Genomic DNA, 14,036 nt, shown 5'->3' on the forward strand with positions numbered 1-14,036 from the left:
GCTTAAAATTATTGGAAATTTTATAAGTTTATGAAATGGTATCATTCTGAAAAACCTTAGCTCTTCTTCTTTTTCTATATGATCCTTTGGCCATAAAGCTGAACATTTGATATAAATGGCCCTGTCCATGTGAGGAAGAAGAAATTTTAATGATACTTTTATTTTGACCCAACTGACCACCAAGTACAATGAACAAAGAACACTGGAGTAAAGGACCAAAAGAACTAATAAAAAAGAGCCTGGTGTCAGGCAGTGGTGCTCACGCCTTTAATCCCAGCACTCGGGAGGCAGAAGCAGGTGGATCTCTGTGAGTTCGAGGCCAGCCTGGGCTACATAGTGAGTTCCAGGAAAGGCACCAAAGCTACACAGAGAAACCCTGTCTCGAAAAACCAAAAAAAAAGAAAAAGAAAAAGAAAAAAAGGAAAGAAAGAAAGAAAGAAAGAAAGAAAGAAAGAAAGAAAGAAAAGGAGCCAGGCAGTGGTGGCACACACCTTTAATCCCAGCACTCGGGAGGCAGAGGCTGGCTGATCTCTTGAGTTTGAGGCCAGCCTGATCTACAGACAGAGTTCTAGAATAGCCAGAGCTGTATAGAGAATCCCTGTCTTGAAAACAAAACAAAACAAAAAGAATTAATAGAAAAGAAATACAATATTGTGGGGTTTTTTTCCCCTGCTGGTAGAATTTAGCTCTGTCATAACTTAACCTGGGCTTTTGTGTCTGAGGAACTCTCTAAGCCTGCCTTTTCACCTGCTGCTGCTGGAGAGGCTGCGTTCTAAACAGGAATCCTCCGGTCTCACTGTTAAACTAATTTCCTTGGCCCCTTGGCCTCCTTCTGCACGGTCTCTGCACTTTCTGCTCTCCCGGTTGGCCAGCAGGGGGCCACAGAGCCAAACCACGTAGACGAGTTCCCTGGTGGAAATTACAACCTGCTTTTGCAGCTCTAGCCAAACAAATCCTCTGCAGAAACAGGCTTTGATCTCCTTCGCTGAGGGGCGGGGAGCAGAGGCCAAGGCTATGAAGTTGTTTGGAGGGAAGGGCAGATCCTAAAGAAAAACAGAAGGCAAGTTACATCTGGCAGCAAGGAGGCTTTCAAGGCCAAGGGTCCCTGCCCAGATGAAGGGTGTGGATAGGACTGTCTACACTGAGAGTTTGAACCCAGATTGTAAGGTCCATGGAGTGGACTTGGAGGGAGCTGACGGAAACAGGCACCGGTGAGCCTTGTCAGATTGAAAGCCTGCTTAAACAGCTAGACCACTGCTGCTTCTGTTTCTCCTTCCTCTGAGGCCTGACTCAGCTATCATAAAATCTCTGTCTTTCTAGAATTATCCGTGACACTGACGTCTTTTAAAAATATTTCTTTTTATGTGTATGAATGTTCTGTCTGCATATGTATATGCTGGTGTACTTATAAGTGCCTGGTGCTTGTGGAGACCAGAAATGGCATCAAATCTCCTGGAACTGGAGTTACAGCTGGTTGTGAGCCGACATATAGGTGCTAGAAGCCAGGGTCCTCTGCAAGAGCAGCAAGTGCCCTTACGCTGTGAGCCATCTCTCCAGCCCAGGACACTGACATCTTTATCGCTTCCCCAGAACAAGTTAAAGGTGAAACTCACGACAAAGTCAGCGTCTGTACCGTCATGGACAGCGTATATACCAACTGTCTGACTCCTTTTTCTTTGTGAAAATCTGGCTGCCCAGCTTGAACAAGAAGAAATAGGAAGTGGAGTTTACTGACTCATGGAATCCTAGGAAAATCTGAAAAATTAAACCACAGAAAAGGCAGGGCCACGGCAGCAATTTAGACTTAGTAAAAAGCAAAAACTCAACTCTGGCAGCAAGGCTCCCCAGCTCTCTGCCCCCTTTTCCACGGTGTCTTTATTTCTTCTTTTACAGACAGTTTCTGACGAGTAAATGGGCAGCCTGGTTTATCACAACATCTAAGTGTGGTTTGTGTGGGTGCTTGTGTGCATAGTGTACACATGTGTGTGCGGTCGTTCCTCTGGTACCTTCCGTCTTTTGTTTAAAATAAGTTCCCTTATTGGCCTGGGACTTTACCAGTAGTCTAGACTGGGTGGCCAGGGAGCTTCCAGGGGCCGCCTGTCTCCATCTCATCTTAACACCTCTGGGGTCACAAGCACACGCCACCATACCCCAGCTCTGGGAGATCTGACACCCTCTTTTGGACTCTGGGGCACTTTGTCTGTCTGTCTATCTGTCTTTCTGTCTGTCTCTCTGTCTCTCTCTCTCTGTCTCTCTGTGTCTCTGTCTCTGTCTAGCTGTCTCTCTCTCTCTTGCACACACACACAATTGAAGTGAATCTTTTTTTAGTTCTATTAGGAGTAAGGTGCAAGGGAGAAGCAGGGAAATCAGAAGGGAAGTTTCGCAGGGAGGAAAAAGAACGTGAGTGATTTAGGATCTGAACCTCTCACCCCAGTCCTAACCAAAGAAGATGTATTAAAAAAAAAAAATCTGGGGCTGGAGAGATGACTCATTAGTTAAGAGCACTGGCTGCTCTTCTAGAGAACCCAGGTTTGATTCCCAGTACCCACGTAGTGGTTCACAACCATCTGTAGCTCCAGTTCCAGGGTATCCAGTACCTTCTTCTGGCCTCTACAGGCACCAGACACACACGTGATATACAGATACACATGCAGGCAAAACACCCCTACACATAAAAAACTAAGCTTAATTACCTAAAACTCTGCGCCTATGAGATGACCTACCACCCAGTCTAATGACCCAAGTTTGATCCTTAGGAGCCACATGATAGAAGGAGAGATTCCTCCAAGTTGTCCTCTGACCTCCACATGCATGTTATGATATGTTTACACACACCCTAACCTCCCTAGATACACACTCAATCACACACAAATAAGTAGATAAAGATAATACAGTTCTTTTTAAAACATTTGTCTTTGGGGAACTAAGGATATAGCTCAGGGGTAGAGTACTTGTATATGTTGAGACCCAGAGTTTAACACATAGCAATGCAAAACAAAAATCTAGCTTTATTTAAATTACAATGTAAAGAATACCAATATACAAAAAAAGGGGGGGGGGAGATGAAAATAAAACAACGGGTGGAACTTGCAGAGAGTGACAGACTCTTGCAGAAATTACTTAGTGTTTCATCTGCTGTGGAGGGAGATGCCCTGATCTGTTCTTGTGAAAGCCAGGCAGCTGAGCCAGGCAGGGCTGGGCTCACACCACAGCCCCTTCCTTCTAAGGTAAGCATGCAGCAGGAAGTGGGTGGGGCGCTGCTCCTCACAAGAATGACTCTGTCCTCTCAATCAGGCTTTTCAGAGCAGCAGCAGGCTTTGGTAGCAAAGGAACATGGTCTCTTCTGCCTTTTAAGTGAGAAGTGCAGATAGCCCCAGGCCACAGGAAGACCAGACCCCCAGTTTAGAGGTTGAACACAGCCCCCTTCTCTGGGTTAGACAGAAAAATGTGAAGCTGAGACCTGGAGAAGAGCACTCTAACCCTTCACCTCGGGTAAGAACTGCCCCATGCTGCTGTGAAGGTCTGAACACTTGTTAGATTCCACTGGGCTGACTTATGCCATCGGGAGTGATGGTAGATGTCCCAAATGCCAGCTATTAATTTTTAAAAAATAGTTGATTTAACCTAAGACTCGCTTATCAGTTTTTAAAAACTATGTGAGTCTGGGCATAATACAAAATAGCCGCAGCATCCTAATACCTTCCTGGGAGGACTTCCGGATCCATCATCATGATGTGATGAAGAAACTAGCTTCCCAGTTCCCACACTGCCCCTTCTGCTGTGATGAACACCTCTGGGCCACTTCATCAAGACACATCTGGAACCATGTCGCCCACACCTTTAAAAAAACCGTTTTCTTTTTTAGAGGGAGAGGGTCTCGTTCCCTCCCCCAGGCTGTCCACTCAAGTTCACTGTGTAGCCCAGGCTAGTCCTCGTGCCTCAGCCTTCTGAGTGCTGTGATTACAGGTGTGTACTCCCACATCTGGCTCTATACCTGCTGTCTTGAGCCCCGACACTGTACTCCAAACCCGGTTTCCACTATTAATTTAATTAAACTTAATATTTTTGTTCCATCGACCTCTCCTTTCCCGGTGTTTTCCATCCTCTCATCTTTCTTGGAAGGGGGGAGGTGAGGGTTTTGAGACAGGATTTCTCTGTGTAGTTTTGGTGCCTGTCCTGGAACTTACTCCGTAGACCAGGTTGGCCTCGAACTCACAGAGATCCGCCTGGCTCTGCCTCCCGAGTGCTGGGATTAAAGGCGTACACCACCACCTCCTAGCCTCATCCTCTTCATCTTATCCACTGGTTTCATCTTTTCTCCCTGGCCTTGATTCAGACCAGTGACTTCAGCCCTCCCTCCCTTTTCCCCGGGGTGGTACTGGAGTCCCTGACTACCTCCAGCTCTCCCGAGCCTTTATTTGGTTCCTCCACGGATGGTCCAGGCCTGCTGAGCCGCACTAGAGTAAATCGCTCCACCTTGCCAGGCGACTCACATGCAGCATCATGCTCTCCAGCGCCCGCCCGCCGAGCCCTTGGTGCCGCAGCGTCTTCAGTGGTCCCACAGGGTCTGTTCCAAATCTCCCTCCCTTCACTCTTAGTCAGTCCGCCTCCCAGGAATGAATGGCTTGGGGACTGGGACTAAACTGTCGAAATTCCTCTTCCCACCCCTGCTCTTCCCCATAGCCCCGCACTCTGAATGGGGGGAAGTAGTCCTTTCCTTCCTCCCAGCCTGTCTGCATCAAGTAGCCCCTTCCTCTGATCATGTCTATGTCACTGACCTCTTCCCCCAGCCGCAGTCTCATCCTAAAAGCCACTGGTGCTCCGTCCTGTTTTTCCCTCCAGCTAGGACCCCCTCTCTCCCTTCTTCTTCATTTTATTTTCTCACCTTCTGGGCTCCTCTGAGTTTGCCGCCACCTGACTTCGGCCTTGCCGCGCTACAGGGTCTGTCCCCAAAAGGTCACCAGCTTGAGCTGTTATTACTACATCAAACGGTCTTCTGGTTCCTCAGGCTACTGCTGACCTGAAAGTCTCTCTCCTCCGAATTCCTTGCCGCATCCTGATCTGTCCCGAGTCTTCCTGAATCTCCTGACGCTTTTTGTTGCTCATCTCGCCATTTCTCCCTTTAAAAATGTGTTTGTATGTGTGTGGGTGGATGGATGTGTGTCAGTACGTGTGTGGGAGCTGGAGGTTGATGTCAGGGTCTTCCTTGATCACACACCACCTTGTCTATTGAGGTAGACCCTTGAACTTGCCCATTTTGGCTAGTCTGTCTAGCCAGCTTTCTCTTGGGAATCCCAGTTTCCACCTCCTGCTCTGGCCATCACGCTCACCCAGCTTTTATGTGGTTTCAGGGATCTGAACTCCTATCTTTATGCTTGTGTGGTAAGCTGAGACATTTCCCTAGCCTGACACTTGTTCCCTACCCTTTAAAAATCATGATGATGATGATGATGATGAAGATGATGTGGTGTACATGGGTGTGCATGCCACAGCACATGTGGTGGTCAGAGGACAACTTCGTGGAGTCCATTCTTTCTTCCTACCTTTACATGAGTTCTGGGGACTTAACTCATTCAGCAAGTGCCTTTACCTACTGACCTGAGTTCATCTCACTGGCCCACCAGTTGTTGACAAGTCCCAGGTTTCTTGATTATAGTAGAAATAATATATTCTTTTTTTTTTCAAGACAGGGTTTCTCTGTGCAGTTTTGGTGCCTCTCCTGGATCTTGCTCTGTAGACCAGGCTAGCCTCGAACTCACAGAGATGCGCCTGGCTCTGCCTCCTGAGTGCTGAGATTAAAGGCGTGCACCACTGTCGCCTGGCAAAATAATATATTCTTTGGAGTAAGACGGAATGGATTCAAATCCTGGTTGACTACTTATTGGTAGTGTACCCTTGAGCATGTTTTCCATATAAAAAGGGCATAAATAACAATGACTTTAATGATTGGGTCTTAGTTTGCTCTCTATTGCTGTAATAAAACACGGTGATGTTTTATTATTCTCAGTCAAGGGTCTCCTCTCAGATGCCATGTTGACAAAAAACTAACCAGGACAGGTCTGGTGGCTGAAGGAGATGATGCATGCAGTGTCCCCCCCCCCCCCCTGTCTGACAAGAGTGCATTCGAGTTCTCTTCTTTCCCTTAGGTACCCTCACTTCTCATCCCTTTCCATACCAAGTAACTTCTCATAGTTTGCCTCGCTTTTTGAAATGCTTTTGGAACACAGGATTTAGAGTAAGATCCTGAGTAAGCATGAATGCAAATCTTCATTCTGCCATTGACCAGCCCTATGACTGTAGCTGTGCCTCGGTTTTCATATCTATCAAATAGGAAGAATAGTGCTGAGAAGGATCAGTGTGTACGAGGAGGTGGTTAATATGCGAAAGTGTGTGGTCAAGTACTTAGTACAGTACCTGGCATGTAGGAAGTGCTCAGTGGAAGGTAGTCATTTGCATAGTTCATATGTATATATATAATACACACATATACATATATAATTTATTTTCATTTTATATACATTGGTGTTTGTGCCTTTATTCCTGTCTGTGTGAGGGTGTCAGATCCCCTGGAACTGGAGTCACAGATAGTTACGAGCTGCCATGTGGGCGCTGGGAATTGAACCCAGGTCTTCTGGAAAAGCAGTCACTGCTCTTAACTGCTGAGCCATCTCTCCATCCCCACATAGATACTTCTTAATGTGTGTCTTCAGCCCAATGCCCCATGTCTTGTGCTCTGATCTGTATTTTGTCAGCTGGGTGGGAAACATCCCCACCCCGGCATTCTACAAATAGTTCAGACTGTGCCCCAAACTTAACTGTTTGTGTTACCCACTACTTGTTCTCCAGGTCACCTTTAGCCCTTCCAGCACCGCCAGCCAGCGGCTCTCGAGCATTGCTTTCTGGTCCTTTCCCTCTGCTGCATCCTGTCACATCTTCAGTTTGCTCCTGGAGTGTGTCATCTTCTCCCTGGTCATGCTTCCTTTCAGGAGCTCAGCTTCATCACTTGGCCTCCTTATTGCCTTCTCTGACAATGGGTGTTCCTTATTACAACTGATAATTGCAAAGATAGGCTAATCCTTAGCTAACAGGATCAAGAAGAAAAGGAGAGAAATGAAAAAAAAAATATAAAATTAGAAATGAACTTGGAAAAATAGCCATTGAAACAGGAACAAAAATTACAAAAGAGTTTATAGACCTCTGTATAACTATGTGGTAATTTTTAGGAAATTAGACAGTTAGAAACAGAAGTTCTCATGGAGAAATAAATAGACAAGACTAGTTAAGAAACCAGCAAGATAATTTTCAAGGAAAGAGGATTGGCCCTTGAAGATATTAACATATATTGCATGGGGATGGGAATATAGTTCAGTTGGTAGAGTGCTTGCCTGGCATGTGCCCAGGGTTCAACCCTCACCACCCTTGTGAGGATCATGGTCTAAATTGGTCATGGCCACCCTTGGCTACTTAGTGAATTGGAGGTCAGATTGGACACACGAGCCAGCCATCCCTCCACCAGCACTTGGGAGGCTGTCACGGAAGGATCAAGAGTTTGAGGCCACTCTGGGCCACACAGTGAGGCTTTGTTTCTTAATAAATAGATTCTCTGAGTAGCACATTTTGGTGCTGGTGCATGGGTAGACATAGACAAATGAGGCAGAATAGAAAGCTCAGAAATAGGCCCAAGAATTTATGGAAGTTTAGAATGTGATAAAGTGGCATCTCAAATCATTGGAATAGAGAAAGACTATGTTTGTATAAATGGGTGCTGGAGCAAGTGGCTGACCGTTTGGGAAAGTATAAATTAGAGCTGAATTTCATATCATATACAAGAATAAACTCCAACTGGATATAAGATCTAAAAGTAAAAATGAAAGCATACAAGGATTTTTCTTTTACCTTTTAATTGGGCTTTCTAACCATGAATCAAAATTTGGGGGCTTAACAAAAATTAAAAACAAAAACCTCTTAACACTCCACCAAAAATAAAGCGATAACTCATGAACTGGAAAGTATCTGTGACATATGCCCAAACAAGGAACTGCCATTCTTAATATATAAAGAATGCCTGGGGCACCCAAATTCATTTCTCTCTGTTTCTGGTCTGTCAGGGAGTAAGGAGTCAAGCTGTGTTGTCCCAACTCCAGGGACTCTGCCATACTTTCTCTACTGGAGATATCTGATGTGTCTGTAAGTGGAATGCTTGCCTGGCATGCATGAAGCTCTGGGATTAATCTTCAGCACCAATAAAACCAGGCATTGTGGCACCTGCCCGGAACCCCAGCATTTGGGAGGTAGAAACAGGAAGATCAGGTGTTCAGTTATCCTTGGCTACATAATGAGTTCAAGACTAGCCTGGTACCCTTCATAAGACCCTATCTCAAAAAAAAAAAAAAAAAAGAGGAAAAAAAAAGAAAGAAAGAAAAAAGCCCTCAGAAAGGCATGATAGTCTTGCCAAAAGCCTATAAACTGAATTTTATCATCAGGATGGCAGGGGAAAACTAAAGGCCAGTGAGATGGCTCGGTGCTTGCCACCAAGCCTGATGACTTTTTTTATCCCAGGACCCATGTGTCATCTTTTAAAAGAACAAATTCAGAGGAAGTCTGTAGATTATGCCAATGGTAGTTTCCTGTTTGGGTCAACGTGCTGTGGTTCTCTCATGGTGATCTGGGTAATGAGTGCAGATGAGCTCTTTGCATAGTGACCTTTGAGGACAGGATGTCCTATAGTCAGGGCTAGCCTCAAACTTGCTGTGTAGATAAGCATGCCCTCCTGCCTGAAGGGGATTACAGGCACGGCGTCACCACGCCCACTTTATACAGTGCCGGCGATTGAACCCAGAGCCTTCTGCATGGCAAGCTGTCTACCTATGGAACCGTGTCCCCAGCCCACATTTACCTTTTCATGAGCCATAAATTATTTCACAATGAAAAGTATTTAAGTTAAAAAAATAATCCTTAGGGGTTTTGAATGACCTGGTCCATGTGAGTAACAATGAAGGTTCTGGCGGGAACAAGGGAAGAAGGAAGACAGAAGAGAGGAGAAAAGGAAGCAGAGAAATAAGTGAGGGAACTTCACACATCCCTTACACCCCATGCATTGTAGTAGGTGTGAAGTGATGGGACTCCAGAGGGCTTTGGGCCAGAAGGAAGATCATTCCCAGGAGCTGAGGAGGCACTCTGGCAGGGAACTACACCCCAGCCCTTTGTCTTGACATGCGTCTAGGGAGAGGACCAGTGGTCTGAGTTGGTGTTTTTCACACTCAAATGAGCGTACAGACATCAGGGGATCCCGTTAAAACATAAGTTCTGATTTGGCAGAGCTGGGAGGTGCTAAGAACAGTCTGCTTTTCCATCAGATTCCCAAGTGATGCTGCTGTGGCTGATCTGAACCACACTGAGCAGTCGAGAGCCACTTAGTGCAGATGAGTAGAGCACAAGGGACCCACGCATCGCCTGTGGAGGGGTGCTTTAGACTAAAGAGCATCCTTTGAGGTTTACCGAATCACTTACAGCTCAGAGATGCATTAATTTAGGTGTGGGAAGAACTTTTGCCGTGGGTATTAAATTCAAATCCCATATTCATGGTTCACTATCTGTGGAGACCCACAGAGGCTTCCTAGTGGAAGCCTACTCAAGGCCAGAGAATCTGAGCTAGCTTTACCCAGCAGGGCTGCAAAATGGGATGATTTGACCAGGGGAGTAGTTACCAGGTGTTTGGAAGGGTCTACACTTGGCTGTGCCATGTGCTTTGATCTTGAAAGGGGGAGGTCTTTTACTTCGTCCCTTGGTATTGTACAAAAAGCCCTTTGGAATAAACCCCGAGGTGATTGGGTATTGACCCAGGGCCCTCCTGAAGCTATCCAGTGTCTGTCTTTCTTATCATCTCTTTCTATCTTTCTATCATTTCCTCATTCCTCTCTCCTCCCCTCAAGAACCCTTCCATAGGTTGGAGCTGAACTCCTGCAGACTCCCACAACTACCTGGGTGGCCTTGAACAGGTTATTTCCCCTTATTATGAGCCTCAGTTTTCAGTCTTCATCGCAGATAGAACATCTAAATCAATCAGATTAACAGGAGAGAACAATGTGTTTAAGAGAACCAGCATAGCTTTTGATACAGAATAGATGTTCTGAAACTTGTTGACTGTTGATGCTGTGCATCCCCGTTTGTTGGAAGACCCCAGCAGGGACTGATTGATGTGCATGAGAGGTAGTTAACAGCCTCTCTGCGGTCTTACCATGCATCAGATAGAGAGGAACAGTGGTCAGTTCTGCATCCTAGACAGTTTGCTTCTTTGCAGCCAAGGCAAGGCTATGGTTACTTAAGAAGAAATTATATTGACCAACTGAAAAATTATGTCCCTGCACAATGAACTTCTACAGTAACTTAGGTGTAGGCCTGATGACATGTGACAAGTGATTCTGTCATGGAAGCAAATATTTGTTGAGCACCTGTTCTTAAAGAGGTAAATAGTTCTGAACTGTAGTGACTCCCTGTGGAGATCTTATTTCACATCTCAGGTCTTTGGAGTTCACTGACCTCTTTGCCTCCTCTGCTCCTTAACCTGTTGGACGTCATGCTGGGCTAATGCCATCTCAGCACTCTGTCCATCCCCTTGGAGCGCTTGCCTCTGCCAGCAAGCAAGTTTGTGTGCAGGTGTGTGTGTGTGTGTGTGTGTGTGGTGTGTATGTGTGTGGTGTGTGTGTATGTGGTGTGTGTGTGGTGTGTGTATGTGGTGTGTGCTGTGTGTGATGTGTATGTGGTGTGTGTGTGTGTGGTATGTATATGTGGTGTATGTGTGTGGTATGTATGTGGTGTGTGTGTGGTGTGTATGTGTGTGGTGTGTGTATGTGATGTGTGTGTGTGTGTATATGTGGTGTGTGTGTGGGGTGTGTGTATATGTAGTATGTATGTGGTGTGTGTGTGTGTGTGTGTGTGTGTTGTGGCTGTGGTGTGTGTGTATTGTGTTTGTGTGGTGTGTGTGTGTGTTTGTGTTGTGGCTGTGGTGTGTGTATATTGTGTTTGTGTGGTGTGTGTGTGATGTGTAGGTCCAGTGGCTGATGTTGGGATGCTTTCCTCCATCACTCTGTTATTTTCTGAGACAAGCTCTCCCACTGAACCCGGACGTTTGGGTAGACTGTCTGGCCAGTGAGCTCCTATGGTTTGCCTGTTGCCTGTCTCCACACCAGTGCTAGTGTTACAGGTATGCGCCGCCCACCGTGCCCAGCTTCTTATGTGGGGTTCAGGATCCACACTCGGGTCCTCAGACTTGTGTTTGCACTAGCAGTAGGCCCACAGAGCCGGCTCCCTAGCCCTCCTGAGTGAAGGTACAAGATCTTTGGAGTCCCATGGGTTGCACTCAAATGATTGGTGAGCCAATTGAATGACACACAGAGTCCTCACGGAGTCTGAGGTATGTGAGAGGATCAGGGAGGTTTTCTTGAAAAAGTAACGATTGAGTTGAGACCTTATAAAGCATCGGCAGGCCGAGGGGGTGCAGTGGTGTGAAAGCGTGATGCATTTGGGGAAATGTGTGTGGTCTGGACAGACTGAGGCATGACAGGGACACCGAGGAGTATGGGAAGATCCCACAAATCACCACAGATGCCCTAAGGTCTGCTCCCATCGCACAGCCAAAGCACCGGGAAAGGCAGAACAGGCAAGGCCTCCTGCAGGGCAGCTAAGAAGATGGGATCATCTTAAGGATAATGGGAGGCCAATGAAGAACTTCAAGCAGGAATGCTTAGAGGGTGAATTAAGGTGGCTGATATCTATAGGCAAGCTGATTCAGGTGTGATTCCAGCACTTGGGAGGTAGAGACAGGAGGATCTCTGAAAGGTCTAGGTTAGTCCAGTCCACGCAACGAGCTCCGCTCCAGCCAGGACTGCATCGTGAGACATTATTGTCTCAAAAAAATTAAATGAGAAAGATACAGGGAAAATGACTAGGAGTTTTGTGTGTTTTGTTTTGAGACAGGAGCCCACGTAGCCCAGGCTAGCCTCAAACGCTGGTATTACAGGTGTGCATCACCTCCCCCTATTAGGAATTTTACTGCCTCGGTGTTACTCTGAATGCCCTTTCTGCTCTTGTTCCCTTCAGCCAGAGCACTCACTCCAGAGGTGTCCTCTGCCTGGCTGCCTCAGGTCATATCTGGGGACATTATGTATCCGGGGCTTTCTGGGGATGGGTGTCTGACTCAGGTTATTGTTCTGCAGTGAGTTGGAATGGCAAGGAGCCTTTGTAAATGCGCAGGCAGTGTTTACTGGGCTGCAGAACTGGACATGCTGTGCCCTAGTTCTGGGGACATTGGGGAAGTCATGTCACTTCTCTAAATTTTATCCATAAAATGGAAATAATTGGCCCATAATAACTGGCTTCATGGTTGTGGTGGTTTGGATGTAATTGGCTGCCATAAGCTCATAGGAAGTGGCACTATTAGGAGGTGTGGCCTTGTTGGGGGAAGTGTGCCACTGTGGAGGCGGGCTTTGAGGTCTCATATATGCTCAAACCACATCCAGTGTTTCAGACCACTTCCTGTTGCCTGTGGGATCAAGATGTAGCTCCTTCTCCACCACCATGTCTGCCTGCATGCTACCATGTCCTGCCATGATAATAATGGGCTAAACCTCTGAAAGCCACCCAATTAAATGTTTTTCTTTGTAAGAGTTGCTGTGGTCATGGTGTCTTTTCACAGCAATAGAAACCCTAACTAGCCGGGCGGTGGTGGCGCACGCCTTTAATCCCAGCACTTGGGAGGCAGAGGCAGGTGGATCTCTGTGAGTTCGAGGCCAGCCTGGGCTACCAAGCGAGTCCCAGGAAAGGCGCAAGGCTACACAGAGAAACTCTGTCTCGAAAAACAAAAAACAAAAAACAAAAAAAAAAAAGAAAGAAAGAAAGAAAAGAAACCCTAACTAAGACAATGGTTGTTTTGGCTTTTGTTTATATATGATATAATATATATGTGCATATATTTTATATGTGTTTACATATAGTATTTTAATATGTTAGATATAATATAGTATATATTAGGAGATAATATATATATTTGAGAATCAAATTAGATTATGTTGGGTACAATAATAATGACCAGGATTGGCAAGATGGCTCAGTGGGCAAACCTGCTTGCTGCCAAGCCTGACATCCTGAGTTCAGTCCCCAAGACCTACAAGGTGGAAGGAGAGAGCCGACCCTCACTGGCTATCTCCTGACCGCCACACTTACCTCATAACGTGCACAAGCACCTGCTCAAGCACACACACAAAATAAATACAATGTAAAAACAAGCAACCCTGTGGTAAGCATCCATTTTGTGTCAGGCCCTGTGCCAGATATATTTGTTGAGTCTTTAAACCAGAACACCAGAATTAGTAATTAAAATAGAAAAGCATAAATAGGACTGGGAACTATTGCTCAAGGGTGGATCACTTACTAACATAAACCAGTCAGTCCTTAGGTTCAATCCCCGGTACCACAAAAACAAAGCAAAGCATCAGAAGTGGTGCTTCGCTTGTGGCAGGCTCTCAGTAAATGTTAGCTTCCTCCTACCGGTTCCCGCTGCCCATTGCAGGTCCTGTAGTTCAAGTAGCTGATGGATTATCCATTCAGCACTGTCTTCCAATGGTGATTTCCAAAAATCAGCAGAGAAACTAATAAAGATGTCATTTGAGCCCAGGAAAGCAGCCCATAAATAATTTCCAGCATCTTTCATCAAGGAAGTGCTTGAGACTTAGAAATCAACTGTACTTTAACCAAATTATAATTTAATATAATTAGCCCTTAAACTTAATTTTTAGGTTCAGGATCTTGGGCTGTTACAGAAACAAAACATCTGCCACCTGGACTGTGATATTGTTTGTATGCTCTTGAAATATCAATGTCTATCTTTTGACTACATGGTAGCAATAAACATCAGAATACATGTTCAGGAAAATGGAAAATGGAATGTGCAGGGTTGTGTATGGGTTGGAATGAGTTCCTTAAATGTCTCAACCTTGAAGCCTCATAGGTTCCTGGTAGTACAGGACCCCAGTTTCATA

General features: G+C 45.8%; 1 protein-coding gene across 4 annotated transcripts in view; it reads left to right on the plus strand.

Annotated features, from left to right (window-relative positions):
* Dixdc1 (DIX domain containing 1) overlaps positions 1–14,036 on the plus strand; it is an 85,959-nt gene that overhangs the window by 18,304 nt on the left and 53,619 nt on the right. The gene's annotated exons all lie outside the window — the stretch shown is intronic.

Source organism: Peromyscus leucopus, chromosome 7, assembly GCF_004664715.2.
Source record: "Peromyscus leucopus breed LL Stock chromosome 7, UCI_PerLeu_2.1, whole genome shotgun sequence".
NCBI lineage: Eukaryota > Metazoa > Chordata > Mammalia > Rodentia > Cricetidae > Peromyscus > Peromyscus leucopus.